Genomic DNA, 24,391 nt, shown 5'->3' with positions numbered 1-24,391 from the left:
CTATTTGACCATGAAGGCTGCACAAAGTCTCCTCTTAACAGTTATTGAAGAGATGCGTCTGCTGCTAGAACTCTGTGTGGCATTGACCTGGTCTCTAATCTGAGCTGCTGTTAACCTGCAATTTCTGAGGCTGGTGACTCGGATAAACTTATCCTCAGAAGCAGAGGTGACTCTTGGTCTTCCTTTTCTGGGGCAGTCCTCATGTGAGCCAGTTTCTTTGTAGAGCTTGATGGTTTTTGCAACTGCACTTGGGGACACTTTCAAAGTTTTCCCAATTTTTCGCACTGACTGACCTACATTTCTTAAAGTAATGATGGCCACTCGTTTTTCTTTACTTAGCTGCTTTTTTCTTGCCATAATACAAATTCTAACAGTCTATTCAGTAGGACTATCAGCTGTGTATCCACCAGACTTCTGCACAACACAACTGATGGTCCCAACCCCATTTATAAGGCAAGAAATCCCACTTATTAAACCTGACAGGGCACACCTGTGAAGTGAAAACCATTTCCGGTGACTACCTCTTGAAGCTCATCAAGAGAATTCCAAGAGTGTGCAAAGCAGTCATCAAAGCAAAAGGTGGCTACTTTGAAGAACCTAGAATATAAGACATATTTTCAGTTGTTTCACACTTTTTTGTTAAGTATATAATTCCACATATGTTAATTCATAGTTTTGATGCCTTCAGTGTGAATGTACACTTTTCAAAGTCATGAAAATACAGAAAAATCTTTAAATGAGAAGGTGTGTCCAAACTTTTGGTCTGTACTGTACATGTTATTCAACCTAGCGGAGAGGTAGACACAAATTTATGCCAACATAGAAACAGCTTCTAGCTCACTGTTAAAATATCCCTATGACCTGGAGCACGGAAAGACGCTCTGTTATAGAGTCAATATACAGCCGAAAAATGGAGGAAAGATCCTGCTCACGGAGAAACGGTGTTTCTTTATTCGGGTGAGTTTCTTGCAAAGGACTGAGGATAAAACATTCATGTTAGCGTTAGCATTTACGTGTTTCAGATGTCTATGTTTCAACATTCTGCAGCCTACAAAGCACTACATTTTTAGAGTACAATATGTGCCTCTAAGCTAACTTATTAAATCAATCATCGATTGATAAATGCAGTACGCAGCGCTAGAGGTGTGTCCTGCTCTGACATTATCTCAGATGGTGCTCTTTACATGTCAGTGATTTAACATTTTGGTTGCAACTAGTGTTGAGCGAGCACTAAAATGCTCGGGTGCTCAAAGCTCGGGCCGAGCTCGCCGTGATACTCAAGTGCTCGACCCGAGCAACGAGCCCAATGTTAGTCTATGGGAGACCCGAGCATTTTTGCGGCGGCACCCCCGGCAGTCTTTTAAAAGCCTAACAAGTGCCCAAAACGATAGTGACAGTGCTCAAATGACATGGGGACAGCATGGGGATCTCTCCAGGAAGCATTTATGACCCCCAGGTCACTGCTGTCAACAACGTGATCAGAGGTATTAAGCCACTGCTAAGGGCTCACAATAAAACGTTCAAAAACAAAACTGAAAGTGCTTTCCTGTGAAATATGTTAAGGAAGTTCCTTTCCAGGGTAAAGACTTGTGTATAAGGTAAAATAAATAACCCCCGCAAAAAATGCTCCTCCACACCTTGGGCTATGTTCACAAGTAGCATTTTTTATGCTTTTTTGCACGTTTGTATTGCTTTCAACCGTGACAAATGCATTCACCGGGAAATGTAATTTTAACATTTTACAACCTTATCTGGCCATGTGCTGTGTGACACATGCATACAGTGCTGAAAAGACATGGGAACAGACCCCTTGAAGCATCTCTGACACCCAGGTCACTGCCTAAAAGTGTGCCCATCAGAAGTCATCCTTGCCGCATCAGAAGATGCAGACTTGCAACTAACCCCGTGCAAGTTCTTGTCCCAGGGCAGTGTTCAATTGTACCTCCCCCATTCCTTGTAATGCAAGCGCAAATATGCAGCCAACCACCCACCCACCCCCAGGCTGCAATACCATACTGCTTGCTTGCACTTGAAATTGGGCCTTTTAGGCATGCGGAGGCGGAATCTGGCCACCACGTCATGGCTGCATTGGCGGCCTGGTATCCATACGCAGTCCCCAGCCGCCCCGCAGCCGCGTCTCCACACATGGTCCCCAGCCGCCTGGGGGCAGCCGGGTGTCCATAAACGGTCCCCAGCCGCCCCTATTTCTCCTTCGAACATCCCCACACACACTTTTCTTAGCTCGGCTTGCTTTAGGGCAGCATTGGACGAGCCCACCAGAGAACCAGACTCCTCCGGTGGGCCCTGGCTTCTCCATCAGGGGAGTTGAGAGTGCCAAGGTGAGGACCATGATGATGATGATAGAAGTTAGCATCTGCTTTGTTTTCTTGGAATGCAAGCGCATGTATGTAGTAGCGGCTAGGCCTGAGGTGGTCAGCTTTTTGGCACATATCCTACCTCCTCCGTGGATTGCTGGATGTTTTCCTGCTACTATCCCAGTTCTATGACTCCCGTTAAAACAAAGCTTCAGGTGATAAATGATGGGTGAGGTAGTGGCAAAGGAGAAAGAGCAGGAGGAACAGGGACCATTCACATCAATATCAGGCCAGTCAACCACATATGTCTTGTAGGATATGTTTCTGTAACAAAAGGAGCGGTTCGGCTACACAGTTATAGGGCATACAGTGAGTGCAATGCCTACCAAAAATTTTGAGGCACTCCAATGCCCCTTGGAAATGACATGGAGGTCAGCGGGCCTTAACTAAACCGTTTTTTCCATTTATAGCAACTGGGTCTCCTGTACACTGTTGGCCTAAGCAGTGAATGGAAGGCTTTCCAAAAATTATGAGGAATTGCAATGCTCCTTGAAACAGATGTGGATTACAGCGTACTAAAAACCTTCTACCCATTATTGGGGAGTGGGTCTCCCTTAGTTTTTACCTTTGCATTGAAAAGCAAAAGCTGACTAAAATTAGGAGGAAATGCAATGCCCGTTGGAAGAGTCGTGGAGGTTAGAGGTAATTAAAAACAACATTTCAATGCCCCTTGGAAGAGCTGTGGAGTTCAGAGTGGCTTAAGAAGAGACTTTTAATGCCCCTTTGAAGAGACGTGCAGGTCACAGTAGCTTAACAAGATGGTTTTAATGCCCCTCGGAAAAGTGGTGTAGCTCGCAGTAGCTTAACAAGACGCTTTTAATGCCCTTTACAAGAGCCATACAGTACAGCATATTAAAAACATTATTCCCATTATTGGGGAGTGTGTCTCCCATAGTATTTGCTTGTGCCTTCCAAGCAAAAGCTGCCAAAAATTAGGACGGAGGAACTTGCAATGCCCCTTACAAGAGCCATGCAGTACAGCATATTACAAACATTATTCCCATTATTGGGGAGTGTGTCTCCCATAGTCTTTGCTTATGCCTTCCAAGCAAAAGTTGCCAAAAATTAGGTTGGAGGAACTTGCAATGCCCCTTACAAGAGCCATGCAGTACAGCATATTACAAACATTATTCCCATTATTGGGGAGTGTGTCTCCCATAGTCTTTGCTTATGCCTTCCAGGCAAAAGCTGCCAAAAATTAGGACGGAGGAACTTGCAATGCCCCTTACAAGAGCCATGCAGTACAGCATATTACAAACATTATTGCCATTATTGGGGAGTGTGTCTCCCATAGTCTTTGCTTATGCCTTCCAAGCAAAAGCTGCCAAAAATTAGGACCGAGGAACTTGCAATGCCCCTTACAAGAGCCATGCAGTACAGCATATTACAAACATTATTCCCATTATTGGGGAGTGTGTCTCCCATAGTCTTTGCTTATGCCTTCCAAGCAAAAGCTGCCAAAAATTAGGACGGAGGAACTTGCAATGCCCCTTACAAGAGCCATGCAGTGCAGCATATTACAAACATTATTCCCATTATTGGGGAGTGGGTCTCCCATAGTATTTGCTTATGCCTTCCAAGCAAAAGCTGCCAAAAATTAGGACCGAGGAACTTGCAATGCCCCTTACAAGAGCCATGCAGTACAGCATATTACAAACATTATTCCCATTATTGGGGAGTGTGTCTCCCATAGTCTTTGCTTATGCCTTCCAAGCAAAAGCTGCCAAAAATTAGGACGGAGGAACTTGCAATGCCCCTTACAAGAGCCATGCAGTGCAGCATATTACAAACATTATTCCCATTATTGGGGAGTGGGTCTCCCATAGTATTTGCTTATGCCTTCCAAGCAAAAGCTGCCAAAATTAGTACGGAGGAACTTGCAATGCCCCTTACAAGAGCCATGCAGTACAGCATATTACAAACATTATTCCCATTATTGGGGAGTGGGTCTCCCATAGTCTTTGCTTATGCCTTCTAAGCAAAAGCTGCCAAAAATTAGGAGGAAATGCAATGCCCGTTCGAAGAGTCGTGGAGGTTAGAGTTAATTAAAAACAACATTTCAATGCCCCTTGGAAGAGCTGTGGAGTTCAGAGTGGTTTAACAAGACGCTTTTAATGCCCCTCAGAAGAGACGTGGAGGTCCCAGTAGCTTAACAAGACGCTTTTAATGCCCCTTGGAAAAGTGGTGGAGGTCGCAGTAGCTTAACAAGACACTTTTAATGCCCCTTACAAGAGCCATACAGTACAGCATCTTAAAAATATTATTCCCATTATTGGGGAGTGGGTCTCCCACAGTCTTTGCTTATGCCTTCCAAGCAAAAGCTGACAAAATTAAGGACGGAGGAACTTTCAATAATGGCAACACGGACCACGGTCACCCTGGTGGTATAGTTGTTGTGGAGGCTGAGGATAAAGAGAAGAACATAAAACAGCCGAAATGAGGAAGCGTATACCCATGTGTGGGTGTGAAGCGGTGCATGTGAATACACCTCCCGAAAAAACACAGTGGATTTGACTTTATGTTACTCTGCTGTAATTTGGTGGTGATGAGAAGTCTGGCCCAATCCAGCCCTTGTTCATTTTGATAAGGGTCAGCTTGTCAGCATTGTCAGTTGACAGGCGAGTGCGCTTATCAGTTATAATTCCCCAAGCGGCACTAAAAACACGCTCCGATAACACGCTAGTGGCAGGGCAGGCCAGGACCTCCAAGGCGTACAGAGCGAGTTCATTCCAAGTGTCCAGCTTGGATATCCAATAATTAAAAGGCACAGAGGAATCATGGAGGATGCTGGTATGGTCGGCAAGGTACTCCCTCACCATCTTTTGAAACTTTCCACTCCTTGTGAGAGTACCCCGCGCCTCAGGGCCTCTAAGCTGGGCGGGTCTCAGAAAACTGTCCCAGAACGTTGACAGTGTTTCCCTGCCTCTGCTGGATTGGAGTTGCCTCTCTCTCGCTTGTACGCCTTGGTTGGTCATCGAACTGTGACCTCTGCCGCTAGCGTCTTCAGATGGGAACTTTTTTAACAGTTCTTCAGCAAGGGCATTCTGGTACTGCCCCATTTTTGTAGACCTCTCCACCTCAGGAATAAGAGAGTGAAAGTTCTCCTTGTAGCGGGAGTCTAAAAGTGTCACCAACCAGTAATGACTGTCACCCAACATTTTGACAACGCGAGGGTCACGGTTAAGGCAACGTAACATAAAGTCAGCCATGTGTGCCAGACTGGTAACGGGCAAGACTTCCGTGTCCTCCCCAAGATGACGACTGACCATGCTCTCCTTCTCCTCCTCCTCCCCCCTGTCCTCAGGCCACCCAGGCTGAACCGACGGTATGACAGTTGTACAGGTACTACCGTCTACAGCGCATAATACAAGCTCCTGTTCTTCCTCCTCCTCCTCTCCCTCATTGTCCCCCAATGCACGTTGGGATGAGATGATGCTGGGCTGTGTGTAATCGACCGCTACGGCTTCTTGATCCATCTCATCATACTCTGGCTGCAATGCCTCCTCTTTAATTCTCTGCAGAGAGCGTTGCAAAAGACAGACAAGTGGAATGCTGACGCTAATGATGGCGTCATCGCCACTCACCATCTGGGTGGACTCCTCAAAGTTTGTCAAGATGGTACAGATGTCAGACATCCAGGTCCACTCGTGAGGTCTTATGTGTGGAGTCTGACCTGAATATCGACGGCCTTGTTGCAGCTGGTACTCCACAACTGCTCTCTTCTGCTCACAAATCCTTTGCAACATGTGGAGGATAGCGTTCCAACCTGTGGGGACTTCACACACCAGTCGGTGTGACGGAAGCTGCAAACGCTGCTGCAACACAGCAAGGGCGGCGGAAGTTGTAGCCGACTTGCGAAAATGAACTGACAGGTGGCGTACTTTGATGAGCAGATCTGGCAACTCGGGGTGCGATTTAAGAAACCGCTGAACCACGAGGTTAGGCACATGAGCCAGGCATGGTACGTGTGTGATCTCGCCTTGCCTCAGATCCGCCACCAGATTACGGCCATTGTCACACACGACCATGCCTGGATGTAGGTTTAGCGGTCTCAACCACAGATCTGCCTGCTCTTTCACAGCTGTCCACAACTCACAAGCAGTGTGAGGTTTCTCACCTAAGCTTATGAGTTTCAGCACAGCCTGTTGCCGCTTGGCAGAGGCAGTACTGCAGTGCTTCCAGCTTGTAACTGATGTGTTGATATCTGAGATGGAGGCTGAACATGAGGAGGAGGAGGATGATGCGCAGGAGCTGTACACTGTTGGGGCAACTCTGACTGACATAGGGCCCGCAATCCTCGGTGTGAGGAGGATGTGTTCCGTCCCAAGGTGCGACTGGGTCCCGGCTTCCACTATTTTTACCCAGTGTGCCGTCAGGGAGATGTACCATCCCTGGCCACAAGCACTTGTCCACGTGTCCATTGTCAGGTGGACTCTCCCAGTAACTGCGTTGTTGAGGGCACGGCAGATGTTTTGGGACACGTGCTAGTGTAGTGCGGGGATGGCACACCGGGCAAAATAGTGTAGGCTGGGGACCGAGTACCGAGGGACAGCCACCGCCATAAGGTTGTGGAAGGATTCCATCTCCACCAGCCTAAAAGGCAGCATTTCCAGCGCAAGCAGTCGTGAAATATGCGAATTTAAGACTGTGGCCTGTGGGGTGTTAGCTGCGAATTTCCGCTTTCGTTCAAAGGTCTGGGATATGGACAATTGAACGCTGCAGTGGGACGTGGACGTTGATGCTGTTTCTTGAGAAACTGCCATAACAAGTGAAGACTGAGAGAGGGGGGCATCTTTGCATGCAGTATGGACAGGGGATTGCCTTGCACACACAACAGGGGGTTCTATTGCACGCACAACAGCGGAAGAAGCAGTGGTGACACCCGCTGACACTGGTCGTGGACCCTGGGGTATGCTCCACAAAGTCGGGTGCTTTGCTGCCATGTACCTGATCATGCTGGTGGTGGTCAGGCTGGTAGTTTTGTCACCCCTGCTGATGCTGGCATGGCAGGTGGTACAAATGGCCTTTTTGGGGTTATCAGCAGAGTCTTTAAAAAAATTCCAGACTCTGGAAGACCTACCGCTTGTACTAGCAACATCCCTCGTGTTGGTGTTACGGGGAACGGTTTCCCACCTTCTGTCTGCGGCCACCACACTGCTTCTTCCTGCCTGTTGGGGTACTCTGCCTCCCTCCCCCTGTGTGCTGCTGGCCTCACTCTGCATGTCCTCCTGCCACGTTGGGTCAGTTACTAGATCATCCACCACCTTCTCCTCTTCCACTTGCGTACCACGATCCTCCTCCTCACTTCCTGGCAATTGTGTCTCGTCATCGTCCACCTCTTGTGACAAATTGCCAGCGTCGACTTCCTGTGGCCGTGGCTGTTCAAATATTTGGGCATCTCTACATGGGATCTCCTCTTCCACCACTTCAAGCGGAGCAGGCAAGGGGCACAAATCTGGAAATGGACCAATAAACAGCTCTTCAGAGTGTCCAAGTGTGGGATCAGTTGCTGTCTTACGACACTCGGCATGGTGGGAGGAAGGAGCATCAGGGTGAGGAGAAGTATGCGGTCGAGACTCCCGGCTACTAAGAGTCGACCGTGTGAAAAACAGGCTGGAGGTGGTGGTGCCCAGGTAACTGGAAGTATTATCTGCTATCCAATTAATAACCTGTTCACACTGATCAGTTCGCAATACTGGTGTTGTTCTGTGCTTCCCTAGTAATTCGGTCGAGAAGTGGGAGCGAGAAGATGTGGCTGTTGGTTGTGGCACATTTTCACCTTTGCCACGGCCCCGTCCTCTGCACGCACCATCACCAGAACGTCCACTTCCACGTCCCTTGCCACGCGCCTTGCCCATTGTAAAGGAAGTAAAATAGCTTACACTCGCACTATCAATTGAAAAAGGGTAATAAAAAGAAGATTAGAACCGTGGAAGAGGAAAACCACAGTTCTATTTCTCTGGCCTACACACCCGACTCTTTTAAACAATCTGAACAATCAGGGAGAAAATATTACTGTTTTTCTTTACGGAAAAAATACCAAAAGCTGAATAATAGAGATTTCTTACCGTGAAACAGCAAAACCACAGTTATAATTTACTGGTGTATACCAGACTTTTTTAAATATATATATTTGCGGCTGAACAGTGAGCGACACACTCAAACTGTTTTTTTTTAGATACAAATGGCCCAAAAGTGGATAATACCGAGGTTTGAAACGTGGAACTGCAAAACCACACTTGTTTTTCTCGGGCCTACACCAGGCTATTTTCAACAGATATATTTGTGTCTGAACAATCAGGAGACACTATTATTTATTTTTTTCGGCAAAAAATGCCAAAAGCAGGATAATAGAGATTTTTTACCGTGGAACAGCAAAACCACAGTTATAATTTACTGGTGTATACCAGACTTTTTTTAAATATATACAGTACAGAACAAAAGTTTGGACACACCTTCTCATTTAAAGATTTTTCTGTATTTTCATGACTATGAAAATTGTACATTCACACTGAAGGCAGCAAAACTATGAATTAACACATGTGGAATTATATACTTAACAAAAAAGTGTGAAACAACTAAAAATGTGTCTTATATTCTAGGTTCTTCAAAGTAGCCACCTTTTGCTTTGATGACTGCTTTGCACACTCTTGGCATTCTCTTGATGAGCTTCAAGAGGTAGTCACCGGAAATGGTTTTCACTTCACAGGTGTGCCCTGTCAGGTTTAATAAGTGGGATTTCTTGCCTTATAAATGGGGATGGGACCATCAGTTGTGTTGTGCAGAAGTCTGGTGGATACACAGCTGAGAGTCCTACTGAATAGACTGTTAGAATTTGTATTATGGCAAGAAAAAAGCAGCTAAGTAAAGAAAAACGAGTGACCATCATTACTTTAAGAAATGAAGGTCAGTCAGTCCGAAAAATTGGGAAAACTTTGAAAGTGTCCCCAAGTGCAGTTGCAAAAACCATCAAGCGCTACAAAGAAACTGGCTCACATGAGGACCGCCCCAGGAAAGGAAGACCAAGAGTCACCTCTGCTTCTGAGGATAAGTTTATCCGAGTCACCAGCCTCAGAAATCACAGGTTATCAGCAGCTCAGATAAGAGACCAGGTCAATGCCACACAGAGTTCTAGCAGCAGACACATCTTTACAACAACTGTTAAGAGGAGACTTTGTGCAGCAGGCCTTCATGGTAAAATAGCTGTTAGGAAACCACTGCTAAGGACAGGCAACAAGCAGAAGAGACTTCTTTGGGCTAAAGAACACAAGTAATGGACATTAGACCAGTGGAAATCTGTGCTTTGGTCTGATGAGTCCAAATTTGAGATCTTTGGTTCCAACCACCGTGTCTTTGTGCGACGCAGAAAAGGTGAACGGATGGACTCTACATGCCTGGTTCCCACCGTGAAGCATGGAGGAGGAGGTGTGATGGTGTGGGGGTGCTTTGCTTGTGACGCTGTTGGGGATTTTTTCAACATTGAAGGCATGCTGAACCAGCATGACTACCATAGCTTCTTGCAGCGGCATGCTATTCCATCCGGTTTGCGTTTAGTTGGACCATCATTTATTTTTCAACAGGAAAATGACCCCAATCACACCTCCAGGCTGTGTAATGGCTATTTGACCAAGAAGGGGAGTGATGGGGTGCTATGCCAGATGACCTGGCCTCCACAGTCACCAGACCTGAACCCAATCGAGATGGTTTGGGGTGAGCTGGACCGCAGAGTGAAGGCAAAAGGTCCAACAAGTGCTAAGCATCTCTGGGAACTCCTTCAATATTGTTGGAAGACCATTTCCAGTGACTACCTCTTGAAGCTCATTGTAACGGGTCTGGGAGGCGGAACCTCTGAGCAACTATACAAGGGGGCGGTAAGGAAGCGGGTGGCTCCCAGGGAAGACGGGCAGGTAGTCACGGCAAGGACAGGGACAGTCTCTGGGTAGAAGGGCAGGTAGTCACGGCAAGTGACAGGGACAGTCTCTGGGTAGAAGGGCAGGTAGTCACAGCAAGTGACAGGGACAGTCTCTGGGTAGAAGGGCAGGTAGTCACGGTAAGTGACAAGGACAGTCTCTGGGTAGAACGGCAGGTAGTCACGGCAAGTGACAGGGACAGTTTCTGGGTAGACTAGCAGACAGGTAGAAGGTGGACGCTCCCAGGTGAGCGGGCAAGAGTCTCTGGACGGCCAGGTGGTCACGGCAAGTGACGGCAGAGCCTCCAGGTAGGCTAGCAGGCAGGTAGCAGGTGAGCGCTCCCAGGTGAGCGGGCAAGAGTCTCTGGACAGGCAGGTGGTCACGGCAAGTGACGCCAGAGCCTCCAGGTAGGCTAGCAGGCAGGTAGCAGGTGAGCTCTCCCAGGTGAGCGGGCAAGAGTCTCTGGACAGGCAGGTGGTCACAGCAAGTGACGGCAGAGCCTCCAGGTAGGCTAGCAGGCAGGTAGCAGGTGAGCGCTCCCAGGTGAGCGGGCAAGAGTCTCTGGACTGGCAGGTGGTCACGGCAAGAGACGGCAGAGCCACCAGGTAGGCTAGCAGGCAGGTAGCAGGTGAGCGCTCCCAGGTGAGCGGGCAGGCTGGTCCATAGACAGACTGACAGGTGTCGGAAGGCAGACCGTCGGACCGCAGGCTTGCAAGCAGGTAAGCGGATATCAGGCAGGTAACAAGCAGGAATCTGGCAGGTGACTGGCAGGTAACAGGCAGGAATCTGGCAGGTGACTGGCGGGTAACTGGTAACGGGACCTGAGGGCTGAAGCAGAGTGAAGGCTTTGCAACAACATTGCTCGGGCACCTCCATTTTGGAGGAGGTGCCTTATATATGGAGAGGTCCTCCGGCCATTGGCCGGGGACTCCTTAGGACGGCGCGCGCGGCCCCTTTAAGAGAGGGGGAGAGCGCACACGCGCGCCCTAAGCACAGAGGCCTGGAAGCAGCGCGCGCTGCCATCAGAGCGGGAGGAAGCCGCCGGGCACGGAGCGGAGAGGTGAGCGGAACGGCGTCTCTGCCTAGCAGGGGGCAGGGACGCTGACGCTACAGTACCCCTCCCTTTAGGCCCCCCCTTTTTTAGGCCAGAGAGAAATTTAGCAAGGATGAGAGGGGCATGGATGTTCTCCCGGGGCTCCCATGTTCTCTCCTCAGGACCAAACCCCTTCCAATCTACCAAAAAAAAGTCTTTCCTCTTACCCTCTTAGTGGCCAGAATACTCTCTACCTCAAAGACGTCTTCAGCGGAAACCGGAGCAGTAGGAGTACCTGGATTGTTGGAAAAAGAGTTAAAGACAATGGGTTTGAGGAGAGATACGTGGAAGGAGTTGGGAATCCGTAAGGTGGCCGGGAGTTTTAATTTGTAGGCCACTGGATTAATTTGCCTGAGGATTTCGAAAGGACCGATGAAGCGAGGACCTAACTTGTAGGAGGGTATCTTGAGCCGTACATGTTTGAAAGAGAGCCAAACCTTGTCTCCCGGACGGAATTGAGGCGGATCCAGACGTCTCTTATCAGCATATCGCTTCATCCGCTCGGAGGACTGAAGAAGTGCAGACCTAGTACTCTCCCAAATGGTAGAAAACTCGCTGACAAGAGACTGCGCGGCAGGGTTGTCCACAGAGGCGGAGACGGGAAACGGAATCCGGGGGTGCGGGCCATAGACAATAAAGAACGAGGACTTGGAAGAGGATTCGCTCTCGTGGTTATTATAAGAGAACTCGGCCCAAGGAAGGAGGTCCACCCAATCAAATGGTGGGCATTAACAAAGTGCCGGAGATAGCTGGTAAGGATCTGATTGATCCGCTCCACTTGACCATTGGACTGAGGGTGGTAAGCGGAGGAGAAGTCCATGGTGACGTCCAGCAGTTTACATGTGGCTCTCCAGAAGCGTGAGGCAAACTGAACCCCTCGATCCGACACGATGTGGAGGGGTAGGCCATGGAGACGGAAGATATGGCGAATAAAATCCTTAGCCAGCTCAGGTGCAGACGGAAGACCAGGCAGGGGAATGAAGTGGGCCATTTTAGAGAAGCGGTCCGCGACCACCCAAATGACAGTACACCCGGCAGAGACAGGAAGATCGGTAATGAAGTCCATAGCGATGTGTTGCCACGGGGCAACAGGTATGGGAAGCGGCAGGAGATGACCAGCTGGTAAGTGTCTGGGAACTTTGTTGCGGCCACAAGATGAACAGGCAGAGACGAAGTCTACCACATCCTTACGCAGGGTAGACCACCAGTAATGCCGGGAAATGAGTAGGAAGGTCTTCTTTTGGCCGGCATGGCCAGCTAGTTTAGAAGAATGACCCCAGCGAAGAACCCTCTCACGGTCTGGAGGCGCCACAAACGTCTTGCCGGGTGGAAGACGAGTCAAATCCAAGGGGGCCACATTCATCACCTTGGAGGGGTCGATAATGTGCATAGGCTCCTCCTCTTGGTCGGAGGACAGGAAGGATCGGGACAAGGCATCAGCTTTGACATTTTTGTCCGCCGGGCGGAAATGAAGGATGAAATCGAAGCGGTCCGCGACCACCCAAATGACAGTACACCCGGCAGAGACAGGAAGATCGGTAATGAAGTCCATAGCGATGTGTTGCCACGGGGCAACAGGTATGGGAAGCGGCAGGAGATGACCAGCTGGTAAGTGTCTGGGAACTTTGTTGCGGCCACAAGATGAACAGGCAGAGACGAAGTCTACCACATCCTTACGCAGGGTAGACCACCAGTAATGCTGGGAAATGAGTAGGAAGGTCTTCTTTTGGCCAGCATGGCCAGCTAGTTTAGAAGAATGACCCCAGCGAAGAACCCTCTAACGGTCTGGAGGCGCCACGAACGTCTTGCCGGGTGGAAGACGAGTCAAATCCAAGGGGGCCACATTGATCACCTTGGAGGGGTCGATAATGTGCATAGGCTCCTCCTCTTGGTCGGAGGACAGGAAGGATCGGGACAAGGCATCAGCTTTGACATTTTTGTCCGCCGGGCGGAAATGAAGGATGAAATCGAAGCGGGCAAAAAACAAAGACCACCGGGTCTGACGTGGATTAAGTCTCTGGGCATTTTGGAGATATGCCAGGTTCTTGTGATCCGTGTAGATGATCACCGGGTATAGAGCCCCTTCAAGCAGGTAACGCCATTCCTCCAGCGCCAATTTAACGGCAAGCAGTTCTCGGTCTCCTATGGAGTAATTGCGCTCAGAGGAGGAGAAGATTTTAGAGAAAAAGCCGCAGGTTACCATTCTCCCGGAGGAAGACTTTTGGGTGAGCACCGCTCCGGCTCCAGAGGAGGAGGCATCAACCTCCAGGTAGAACTGTTTGTTGCAGTCCGGACGGTGCAGCACAGGGGCAGAGGAGAAGGCTTGTTTCAGGGAAAGGAAGGCCTCCTCAGCTTCGGATGACCATACCTTGGGATTTGCTCCCTTACGGGTGAGCGCAGATATGGGCGCAGTCCGTGACGAGAAGTGAGGAATGAAGAGACGATAGTAATTAGCGAAGCCCAGGAATCGCTGTATCGCCTTCAAGCCCTCCGGACGGGGCCACTTTAGGACAGCAGAGAGCTTCTCGGGATCCATTCACAAGCCTGTCTGGGAGATAACATAGCCCAGGAAAGGAAGAGAGGTCTGCTCAAAAAGGCACTTCTCGTATTTAGCATAGAGGTGGTTCTGCCTGAGCCTAAGCAGGACCTGACGAACATCCCTCCGGTGTGTGGGAAGATCCGGAGAGAAGACCAAGATGTCGTCCAGGTATACCACCACGCAGGAGTAAAGAAGGTCACGGAAGATGTCGTTGACCAGTTCTTGGAAGATGGCGGGAGCATTGCAGAGACCGAAGGGCATCACACAGTACTCATAGTGTCCGTCCCGGGTATTAAATGCTGTTTTCCACTCGTCTCCCTGACGGATACGGACCAGGTTATATGCTCCGCGTAGATCCAGCTTGGAGAAGATCCTGGCGCCTTTAAGACGATCAAATAACTCAGAGATGAGCGGAAGGGGGTATTTATTTTTAACCGTGATCTGATTGAGTCGTCTATAGTCAATACAGGGGCGAAGCGAGCCATCTTTTTTTTTGACAAAGAAGAATCCGGCTCCAGCCGGGGAAGTAGACTTCCGGATGAATCCCCTGGCCAGATTCTCCTCTATGTACTCAGACATGACCCGGGTTTCTGCCGCAGACAACGGATAAATACGCCCACGGGGTGGAGTGGCACCAGGTACCAGGTCGATCGGGCAATCATATGGCCTATGAGGAGGCAATGTCTCTGCTTCCTTCTTACCGAAGACGTCAGCATAGGGCCAGTAAGGAGCCGGAAGACTGGGTAAATTAGCTGGGATAGGTGGAGGGCGAACCGGACGAACCGGAACCAGGCAGGTCTTATGGCAGGCTGGCCCCCACCGGAGTACTTCACCGGAATGCCAGTTCAACACGGGTTCATGTGTCTGGAGCCAAGGTAGACCTAACAATAGGGAGTGGGAGAGTCCGGACAACACATGGAAGGAGATTACCTCAGAGTGCAACATTCCCACCTGCAGGGTTATGGGTTCCGTGACGAGCAGGATGGTCACCGGAAGGAGTCTTCCATCCACGGAGGCGACTGACAAAGGTTCAGCCAGAGACTTGGTGGGAATATGGTATTTATCAATCAGGGACTGAGAGATGAGGTTTCCAGCGGATCCAGAGTCCAGGTGGGCGAGTTCAAAGTGATGGTTCTCTCCCCAGGAGATAGATACAGACAAAGTCAGGGTTGGAGAGGACTTATTTTTGTCTAGGGCGACCTCTCCGAGTGGTCCTAGACACTGGAGTTTCCCGGCCTCTCCGGGCAGGAACGAATCAGGTGCTCCTTACTGCCACAATAGAAGCAGCTCCCCTCGGCTCGGCGTGACTCTTGGCGAGATTTGACCAAATTGGTCTGGTCGATCTGCATGGACTCGGGTGAGTGCGCCCGGGGAGTGACAGAAGAGGAGACAGGTTTCTGGAAAGTAGGAGCTAGGCGGGCAAACCTTCTCTCACGGGTGGTCTCTTTGGTACGTTCTCGAAACCGGATGTCAATCCGGGTAGCCAGAGATACCAGGTCATTCAGGGTGGTAGGAATGTCCCGACCGGCGAGCTCATCTTTAATCCGACCGGAAAGGCCCTCCCAGAAGACGGACACCAGGGCCTCATTATCCCAGGCAAGCTCAGAAGCGATGGTGCGGAACCGTATGGCATATTGGCCCACGGTGAGACTCCCTTGGCGGAGACGTAGCAAAGAGGAGGCAGATGAGGTCTTTCGTCCCGGTTCATCGAAGACCCTTCGGAAAGCCGTGAGGAAAGACGACAGGTCGGACACCAGGGGATCCCCTCTCTCCCACAGAGGGTTAAGCCATGCCAGTGCCTCCCCAGTGAGATGGGACATGATGAATGCCACTTTGGCTCGGTCGGAGATGAACTGGTGGGCCAGGAGTTCAAAGTGCAGGGTGCACTGGTTTATGAAGCCCCGAGCTTGAGCGGGGTCGCCTCCGAAGTGAGGAGGTGCAGAAAGCCGGGGACCGGGGCAGGATGCCATGGTATTGGTGGGCAGCGGCGCTGCCGGGTTGCGAGTCATGACACTAGCGGTGGTTGCTGGTGGAGCAGTCAGAGTGTCCAGGCGAGAGTTGACATTCCGCAGGTGGCTCAGGATGGACTCCTGTTGGGACCTCTGACAGGACAGTTCATGGCATAGGTCCGAGAGCGAGGGAGTTTGGGTGCCACCGGGTTCCATGGCCCGAGCAAACTGTAACGGGTCTGGGAGGCGGAACCTCTGAGCAACTATACAAGGGGGTGGTCCTTGTAAGAAAGCGGGTGGCTCGCAGGGAAGACGGGCAGGTAGTCACGGCAAGGACAGGGACAGTCTCTGCGTAGAAGGGGAGGTAGTCACGACAAGTGACAGGGACACTCTCTGGGTAGAAGGGCAGGTAGTCACAGCAAGTGACAGGGACAGTCTCTGGGTAGAAGGGCAGGTAGTCACGGCAAGTGACAAGGACAGTCTCTGGGTAGAAGGGCAGGTAGTCACGACAAGTGACAGGGACAGTCTCTGGGTAGACTAGCAGACAGGTAGAAGGTGGACGCTCCCAGGTGAGCGGGCAAGAGTCTCTGGACGGCCAGGTGGTCACGGCAAGTGACGGCAGAGCCTCCAGGTAGGCTAGCAGGCAGGTAGCAGGTGAGCGCTCCCAGTTGAGCGGGCAAGAGTCTTTGGACAGGCAGGTGGTCACAGCAAGTGACGGCAGAGCCTCCAGGTAGGCTAGCAGGCAGGTAGCAGGTGAGCGCTCCCAGGTGAGCGGGCAAGAGTCTCTGGACTGGCAGGTGGTCACGGCAAGTGACGGCAGAGCCACCAGGTAGGCTAGCAGGCAGGTAGCAGGTGAGCGCTCCCAGGTGAGCGGGCAGGCTGGTCCATAGACAGACTGACAGGTGTCGGAAGGCAGACCATCGGACCGCAGGCTTGCAAGCAGGTAAGCGGATATCAGGCAGGTAACAAGCAGGAATCTGGCAGGTGACTGGCAGGTAACAGGCAGGAACTGGCGGGTAACTGGTAACGGGACCTGAGGGCTGAAGCAGAGTGAAGGCTTTGCAACAACATTGCTCGGGCACCTCCATTTTGGAGGAGGTGCCTTATATATGGAGAGGTCCTCCGGCCATTGGCCGGGGACTCCTTAGGACGGCGTGCGCGGCACCTTTAAGAGAGGGGGTGCGCGCGCGCACGCGCCCTAAGCACAGAGGCCGGGAAGCAGCGCACGCTGCCAGCATAGCGGGAGGAAGCCGCCGGGCACGGAGCGGAGAGGTGAGGGGAACGGCGTCCCTGCCTAGCAGGGGGCAGGGACGCCGACGATACACTCATCAAGAGAATGCCAAGAGTGTGCAAAGCAGTCATCAAAGCAAAAGGTGGCTACTTTGAAGAACCAAGAATATAAGACATATTTTCAGTTGTTTCACACTTTTTTAACTATATAATTCCACATGTGTTAATTCATAGTTTTGATGCCTTCAGTGTGAATGTACAATTTTCATAGTCATGAAAATACAGAAAAATCTTTAAATGAGAAAGTGTGTCCAAACTTTTGGTCTGTACTGTATATTTGTGGCTGAACAGTGAGCGACACACTCAAACTGATTTTTTTAGATACAAATAGCCCAAAAGTGGATAATACAGAGCTTTGAACCGTGCAACTGCAAAACCACACTTGTATTTCTCGGGCCTACACCAGACTATTTTCAAAAGATATATTTGTGTCTGAACAATCAGGAGACACTATTATTTATTTTTTTCTGCAAAAAATGCCAAAAGCAGGATAATAGAGATTTTTTACCATGGAACAGCAAAACCACAGTTATAATTTACTGATGTATACCAGACTTTTTTAAATATATACAGTACAGACCAAAAGTTTGGACACACCTTCTCATTGAAAGATTTTTCTGTATTTTCATGACTATGAAAATTGTACATTCACACTGAAGGCATCACAACTATGAATTAACAGATGTGGAATTATATAGTTAACAAAAAAGTGTGAAACAGCTGAAAATATGTCTTATATTCTAGGTTCTTCAAAGTAGCCACCTTTTGCTTTGATGACTGCTTTGCACACTCTTGGCATTCTCTTGATGAGCTTCAAGAGGTAGTCACCGGAAATGGTCTTCCAACAATCTTGAAAGAGTTCCCAGAGATGCTTAGCACTTGTTGGCCCTTTTGCCTTCACTCTGCGGTCCAGCTCACCCCAAACCATCTCGATTGGGTTCAGGTCTGGTGACTGTGGAGGCCAGGTCATCTGGAGAAGCACCCCATCACTCTCCTTCTTGGTCAAATAGCCCTTACACATCCTGGAGGTGTGTTTGGGGTCATTGTCCTGTTGAAAAACCAAAAACCAGGGGAGGAGTCCTGAGGAGATAATTTGCATATTCCCACTGCATTTTGGGGTAAGTGAAGAGTCTCCGCGAGCTCAAAGAACACTGGATTTTGGCTGTTGGAGCTGAAAAGAGGATATCGGTAAACCGCGCGCCTACTGGCGCGCGCATTTTGAAGCTTTTTTTTTAAGCTTTTTTCACTGTTTTCAGAACATTAACAATAAGAACATGGAAGAGTCCAGGAGTCATTTGGTGAGCTGCATATCCTGCTACATGTTCACAGACTTGCCAGTGGAAAAGCCAAACTTCACATGCCAGAAATGCAAGCTTGTGTCCCTGTTGGAGGAAAAGTTGCGAAATCTAGAAGAGAGGTTAACTACCTTGAAAATCATTAAGGAAGGTGAAGAGTTCTTAGACAGAGCAGAATTATCTCTTCATGATTCAGAAAGAGAAGAAATTCGAACTGCACCTGACGAAACCAAGGAATGGAAGCATGTGACCCACAGAAGCAGGAGGATCGAGAGGCAGTCAGCACCCATACTGCTCAGGAACCAGTACCAGGCTCTCACGCAGGAGAACCATGAAGAAATACAGCAAAATAAGACTTTGCCAGCAATGAATAACCTTGTAAGCCCTCAGAATCCTCCTGGATGGAGAAAGAAGAATGTTGTGAAGAAAAAACGGAAAATGGTGGTTATGGGGGATTCCCTGTTAAGAGGAACAGAGGCCGCTATCTGCAGACCAGACATAACCTCAAGAGAAATGTGCTGTCTTCCAGGAGCAAAAATTAAAGATGTGTCTGACAGGATATCAAGACTCTTCAGACCTACAGATCACTACCCATTCCTGCTAATACATGTGGGGACAAATGACACCGCAAGAAAGGACCTGGAAACCATCTGCAGTGACTTTGAAGACTTAGGCAAGAAAGTGAAAGAATTGGGAGCGCAGGTGGTCTTCTCATCCATCCTCCCAGTGGATGGCCATGGAACAATGAGGTGGAATAAGATTCTACAGGTGAACAACTGGCTACGTCGATGGTGCCGTCAACAAGGATTTGGATTTCTGGATCACGGAATGAATTACCTATACGATGGACTACTTGCTAGAGAAGACTGGAAAACATGTATTTGGAAGTCGCCTTGCTACACTCATCAGAAGAGCTTTAAACTAGAACAATGTGGGAAGGGAAGCAAAAGGCCAGAAAAAGCCATACAGCTGACAAATACTATTGAGATCTCTGCTACTGGAAGTGGAAAAGAAGAACAAAGACAAAACAATTTAAATAATAAAAATATGGGAGGAAGAGAAACCAATCACAAACTAAAATGTTTTTATACAAATGCACAAAGCATGGGCAACAAACAAGGAGAATTGGAACTACTAATGCAGGAAAAGGAATATGATGTCATTGGAATCACTGAAACTTGGTGGGACGATACACATGATTGGAATAAAAGGCTAAAAGGATACAACTTATTTGCAAGAAACAGACTTGATAAACGAGGAGGAGGTGTTGCATTGTATGTTAGAAAAGCGTATATCTGCACAGAGATTGAAGCTTCAGAGACTGGGAGTTCTGTGGAAACTGTTTGGGTAAGAATACAAGGAGAGAACAACGGAAAGGACACCATTGTAGGCATTTACTACAGGCCACCTGGGCAAGCTGAAGATATGGATGAACTCTTTATGTATCAAATGACCAAGTTCTCCAAAAAATATGACGTAGTGGTCATGGGAGATTTCAACTATCCAGACATTTGTTGGGAATCTCTCTCAAGTAAAACTAACAGGTCAAGCAAATTCTTATCCTCTCTTGCTGACAACTTTATCTTCCAAAAGGTAGGGGAGAAAACAAGGGGATCTGCTACTTTGGATCTAATCCTTATAAACAGGGAGGAAATGGTTGAGGAGGTAAAGGTGGCTGGGACCCTAGGAGGCAGCGATTATGCTATTATAGAATTTTGGATAACTAGAGGAGGAAGACATGTGAAGACTCAAACTTCAAGGTTAGATTTTAGAAAGGCAGATTTTAAGAGACTCAGAAAGAGAATAGGAGGGATCCAATGGCTGGATGTCCTTAAGGACAAAAATGTCCAGGAAGGATGGGAAATTTTTAAAAATGAGATTCTCAAAGCACAATCGTTAACAATCCCGAAAAGTAGGAAGAATGGGAAGCTTTTAAGGAAACCAGGATGGATGAACACAGAACTTAAACACATGCTAAAAAGAAAGAAAGAAATGTTTATTAAATGGAAAGAGGGAGGCATATCTAAAGAAGATTATAATGCAGTCTGCAGATCCTGCAGGGCACGTATCAGGTTAGCTAAAGCTGACAATGAATTAAGGCTTGCAAGAGATGTCAAAAGCAATAAAAAAGGATTTTGGGGGTATGTCAAAAGTAAAAGAAAAGTCAAAGATGCTATAGGATTTTTACAGGATGAAAATGGAGAAATGGTAAGAGAGGATGTTGAGAAGGCCAAACTTTTTAATTCCTATTTTGCATCTGTTTTCTCTCAGAAAGAAAATGTAACATCAACTGATCTTCACTGTCCTTTTAAAGGAATAGAGGAATCCAAGTTATCTGTAAACAGAAAGATTGTGAGGGAATATTTAGCTAACATAAATGAGTTCAAGTCTCCAGGTCCAGATGAATTACACCCCAGAGTACTGAAGGAGATCGTAGAAGAAATTTTAGAACCACTCTCCATCATCTTTGAAAATTCTTGGAGAACAGGAGAAGTCCCAGAAGACTGGAGAAGAGCAAATGTTGTTCCTATCTTCAAAAAGGGGAAGAAGGTGGACCCAGGGAACTATAGGCCGGTGAGTCTGACTTCTATACCAGGAAAGATCTTTGAACAAATTATTAAACAACATGTATGTAAGTACATGGATAAGAATGAAGTGATTAACCAGAGTCAGCATGGGTTTGTAACTAACAAGTCATGTCAGACTAACTTAATTTCCTTCTATGACAGAATCACTGACTGGGTGGATCAGGGAAATGCTGTAGATATAGTATATCTTGACTTCAGCAAAGCATTTGACAAAGTATCTCACACCATCCTTATTGAAAAAATGACCAAGTATGCAATGGACCAGGCAACTGTTAGGTGGATTCATAACTGGCTTAGTGATCGGACTCAAACGGTGGTTGTAAATGGCTTCACATCCAGCTGGATGAATGTCTCAAGTGGGGTACCACAGGGCTCCGTCCTGGGACCTGTATTGTTCAACATCTTTATCAATGATTTAGATGAAGGAATTGAGGGTAAGCTGATTAAATTTGCTGATGACACAAAGCTAGGAGGGATAGCTAATACTAGAGAAGAGAGAGAGAGGATTCAAAAAGACCTAAATAAACTGGAGCAGTGGGCAGCAACCAACAGAATGGTTTTTAACAGGGAAAAATGCAAAGTACTACATCTGGGCAATAAAAATGAAAAAAGCATATACAGAATGGGAGGAATAGAGCTAAGCAACAGTACATGTGAAAAAGACTTAGGTATACTAATAGATCATAGACTGAACATGAGTCAACAGTGTGATGCAGCAGCAAAAAAGGCAAATACAATTCTGGGATATATTAACAGAAGCATACAGTCTAGATCACGTGAAGTCATTATCGGTCTTTACTCCTCTTTGGTCAGACCTCATCTGGAATACTGTGTACAGTTTTGGGCACCACATTTTAAAAAAGACATAAACAAACTGGAGCAAGTTCAGAGAAGAGCGACCAGAGTGGTGACTGGTCTGCAAACCATGTCCTATGAGGAACGGTTGCAGGATTTGGGAATGTTTAGCTTGCAAAAAAGAAGACTGAGAGGAGACTTAATAGCTGTCTACAAATATGTCAAGGGCTGTCACATTGTAGAAGGATCATCTTTATTCTCATTTGCACAAGGAAAGACTAGAAGCAATGGGATGAAACTAAATGGGAGGAGACACAGATTAGATATTAGAAAAAACTTTTTGACAGTTAGGGTGATTAATGAGTGGAACAGGCTGCCACGAGAGGTGGTGAGTTCCCCTTCAATGGACGTCTTCAAACAGAGGCTGGACAGACATCTGTCTGAGATGATCTAGTGAATCCTGCTTTGAGCAGGGGGTTGGACCAGATGACCCAGGAGGTCCCTTCCAACTCTACCATTCTATGATTCTATGAAAAATAAATGATGGTCCAACTAATCGCAAACCGGATGGAATAGCATGCCGCTGCAAGATGCTGTGGTAGCCATGCTGGTTCAGTATGCCTTCAATTTTGAATAAATCCCCAACAGTGTCACCAGCAAAGCACCCCCACACCATCACACCTCCTCCTCCATGCTTCACGGTGGGAACCAGGCATGTAGAGTTCATCCGTTCTCCTTTTCTGCGTCGCACAAAGACACGGTGGTTGGAACCAAAGATCTCAAATTTGGACTCATCAGACCAAAGCACAGATTTCCACTGGTCTAATGTCCATTCCTTGTGTTCTTTAGCCCAAACAAGTCTCTTCTGCTTGTTACCTGTCCTTAGCAGTGGTTTCCTAGCAGCTATTTTACCATGAAGGCATGCTGCACAAAGTCTCCTCTTAACAGTTGTTGAAGAGATGTGTCTGCTGCTAGAACTCTGTGTGGCATTTGACCTGGTCTCTAATCTGAGCTGCTGTTAACCTGAGATTTCTGAGGCTGGTGACTCGGATAAACTTATGCTCAGAAGCAGAAGTGACTCTTGGTCTTCCTTTCCTGGGGCGGTCCTCATGTGAGCCAGTTTCTTTGTAGCGCTTGATGGTTTTTGCAACTGCACTTGGGGACATTTTCAAAGTTTTCCCAATTTTTCGCACTGACTGACCTTCATTTCTTAAAATAACGATGGCCACTCGTTTTTCTTTACTTAGCTGCTTTTTTCTTGCCATAATACAAATTCTAACAGTCTAGTCAGTAGAACTATCAGCTGTGTATCCACCAGACTTCTGCACAACACCACTGATGGTCCCAACCCCATTTATAAGGCAAGAAATCCCATTTATTAAACCTGACAGGGCACACCTGTGAAGTGAAAACCATTTCCGGTGACTACCTCTTGAAGCTCATCAAGAGAATGTCAAGAGTGTGCAAAGCAGTCATCAAAGCAAAAGGTGGCTACTTTGAAGAACCTAGAATAAAAGACATATTTTCAGTTGTTTCACAGTTTTTTGTTAACTATATAATTCCACATGTGTTAAGTCATAGTTTTGATGCCTTCAGTGTGAATGTACAATTTTCATAGTCATGAAAATACAGAAAAATCTTTAAATGAGAAGATGTGTCCAAACTTTTGGTCTGTTCTGTATATTTGCAGCTGAACAGTGAGCGACACACTCAAACTGTTTTTTTAAGATACAAATGGCCCAAAAGTGGATAATACTGAGGTTTGAACCGTAGAACTGCAAAACCACACTTGTATTTCTCGGGCCTACACCAGACTATTTTCAACAGATATATTTGTGTCTGAACAGCCAGGAGTAGAGATGAGCGTTGTTCGACTCGAACTGTTCGCCAATCTCAAATTCGAGCTGTTTTGGGCGGTGTTCGAGCCGTTCGGCGAACACGAACGATTTGAGAAAAATTCGGCTGTTCGAGGTTATGTTCGATAACTGTTCGTGCACCAAAATCATAACTGGATTTTTTCTCAGTAATGATGAAAATTAATGTTAATACGCAGTTTGAGTATACAGCGGGGTGGGGGGAGGGGCAGGGGATGGATCTCTGCAGGAATAATGAAGATCTCCATTTTTTTTTCTCTTTCCCGCATTTGCAGTGGGGAGGTGCAGTCTGTCAGCCTATCAGCAGCGCACACACGGAGCGAACTGCTGTTTTTCACACAAGCAAGGGCATGTGTCATTGGCAGGGTATGTCACATGTCCTTGCCCTATAAGACCAAGCCATTTTCCCTGTCGCCACCATTTTCTCACTGCTGCAGCTGCGTGTTAGACGGCACCGCTGTTGCTGTGTGCGCTATACCTTGTTAATTTCAAGCCAATTTTCGCACAAATCTACAGATAGCTTGGGAGTAGGGAATAGTTGTGATTGCAGTCCTGTTAAGGACTAGGTTACAGCATTTCCTATGACTTTTATCAGGCAGGTCTGTGCTCTTAAATAGATAGATTGTGGGAGTAAAGACTAATTGTAATTGCAGTCCTTTTCAGGACTAGGTTACATCGGTTCC

Source organism: Phyllobates terribilis, unplaced genomic scaffold, assembly GCF_046119375.1.
Source record: "Phyllobates terribilis strain yellow unplaced genomic scaffold, ASM4611937v1 Scaffold_1__5_contigs__length_1240528914, whole genome shotgun sequence".
Lineage (NCBI taxonomy): Eukaryota > Metazoa > Chordata > Amphibia > Anura > Dendrobatidae > Phyllobates > Phyllobates terribilis.
The sequence above is the reverse complement of the archived record's forward strand: the minus strand, read 5'-3'. Positions refer to the sequence as shown.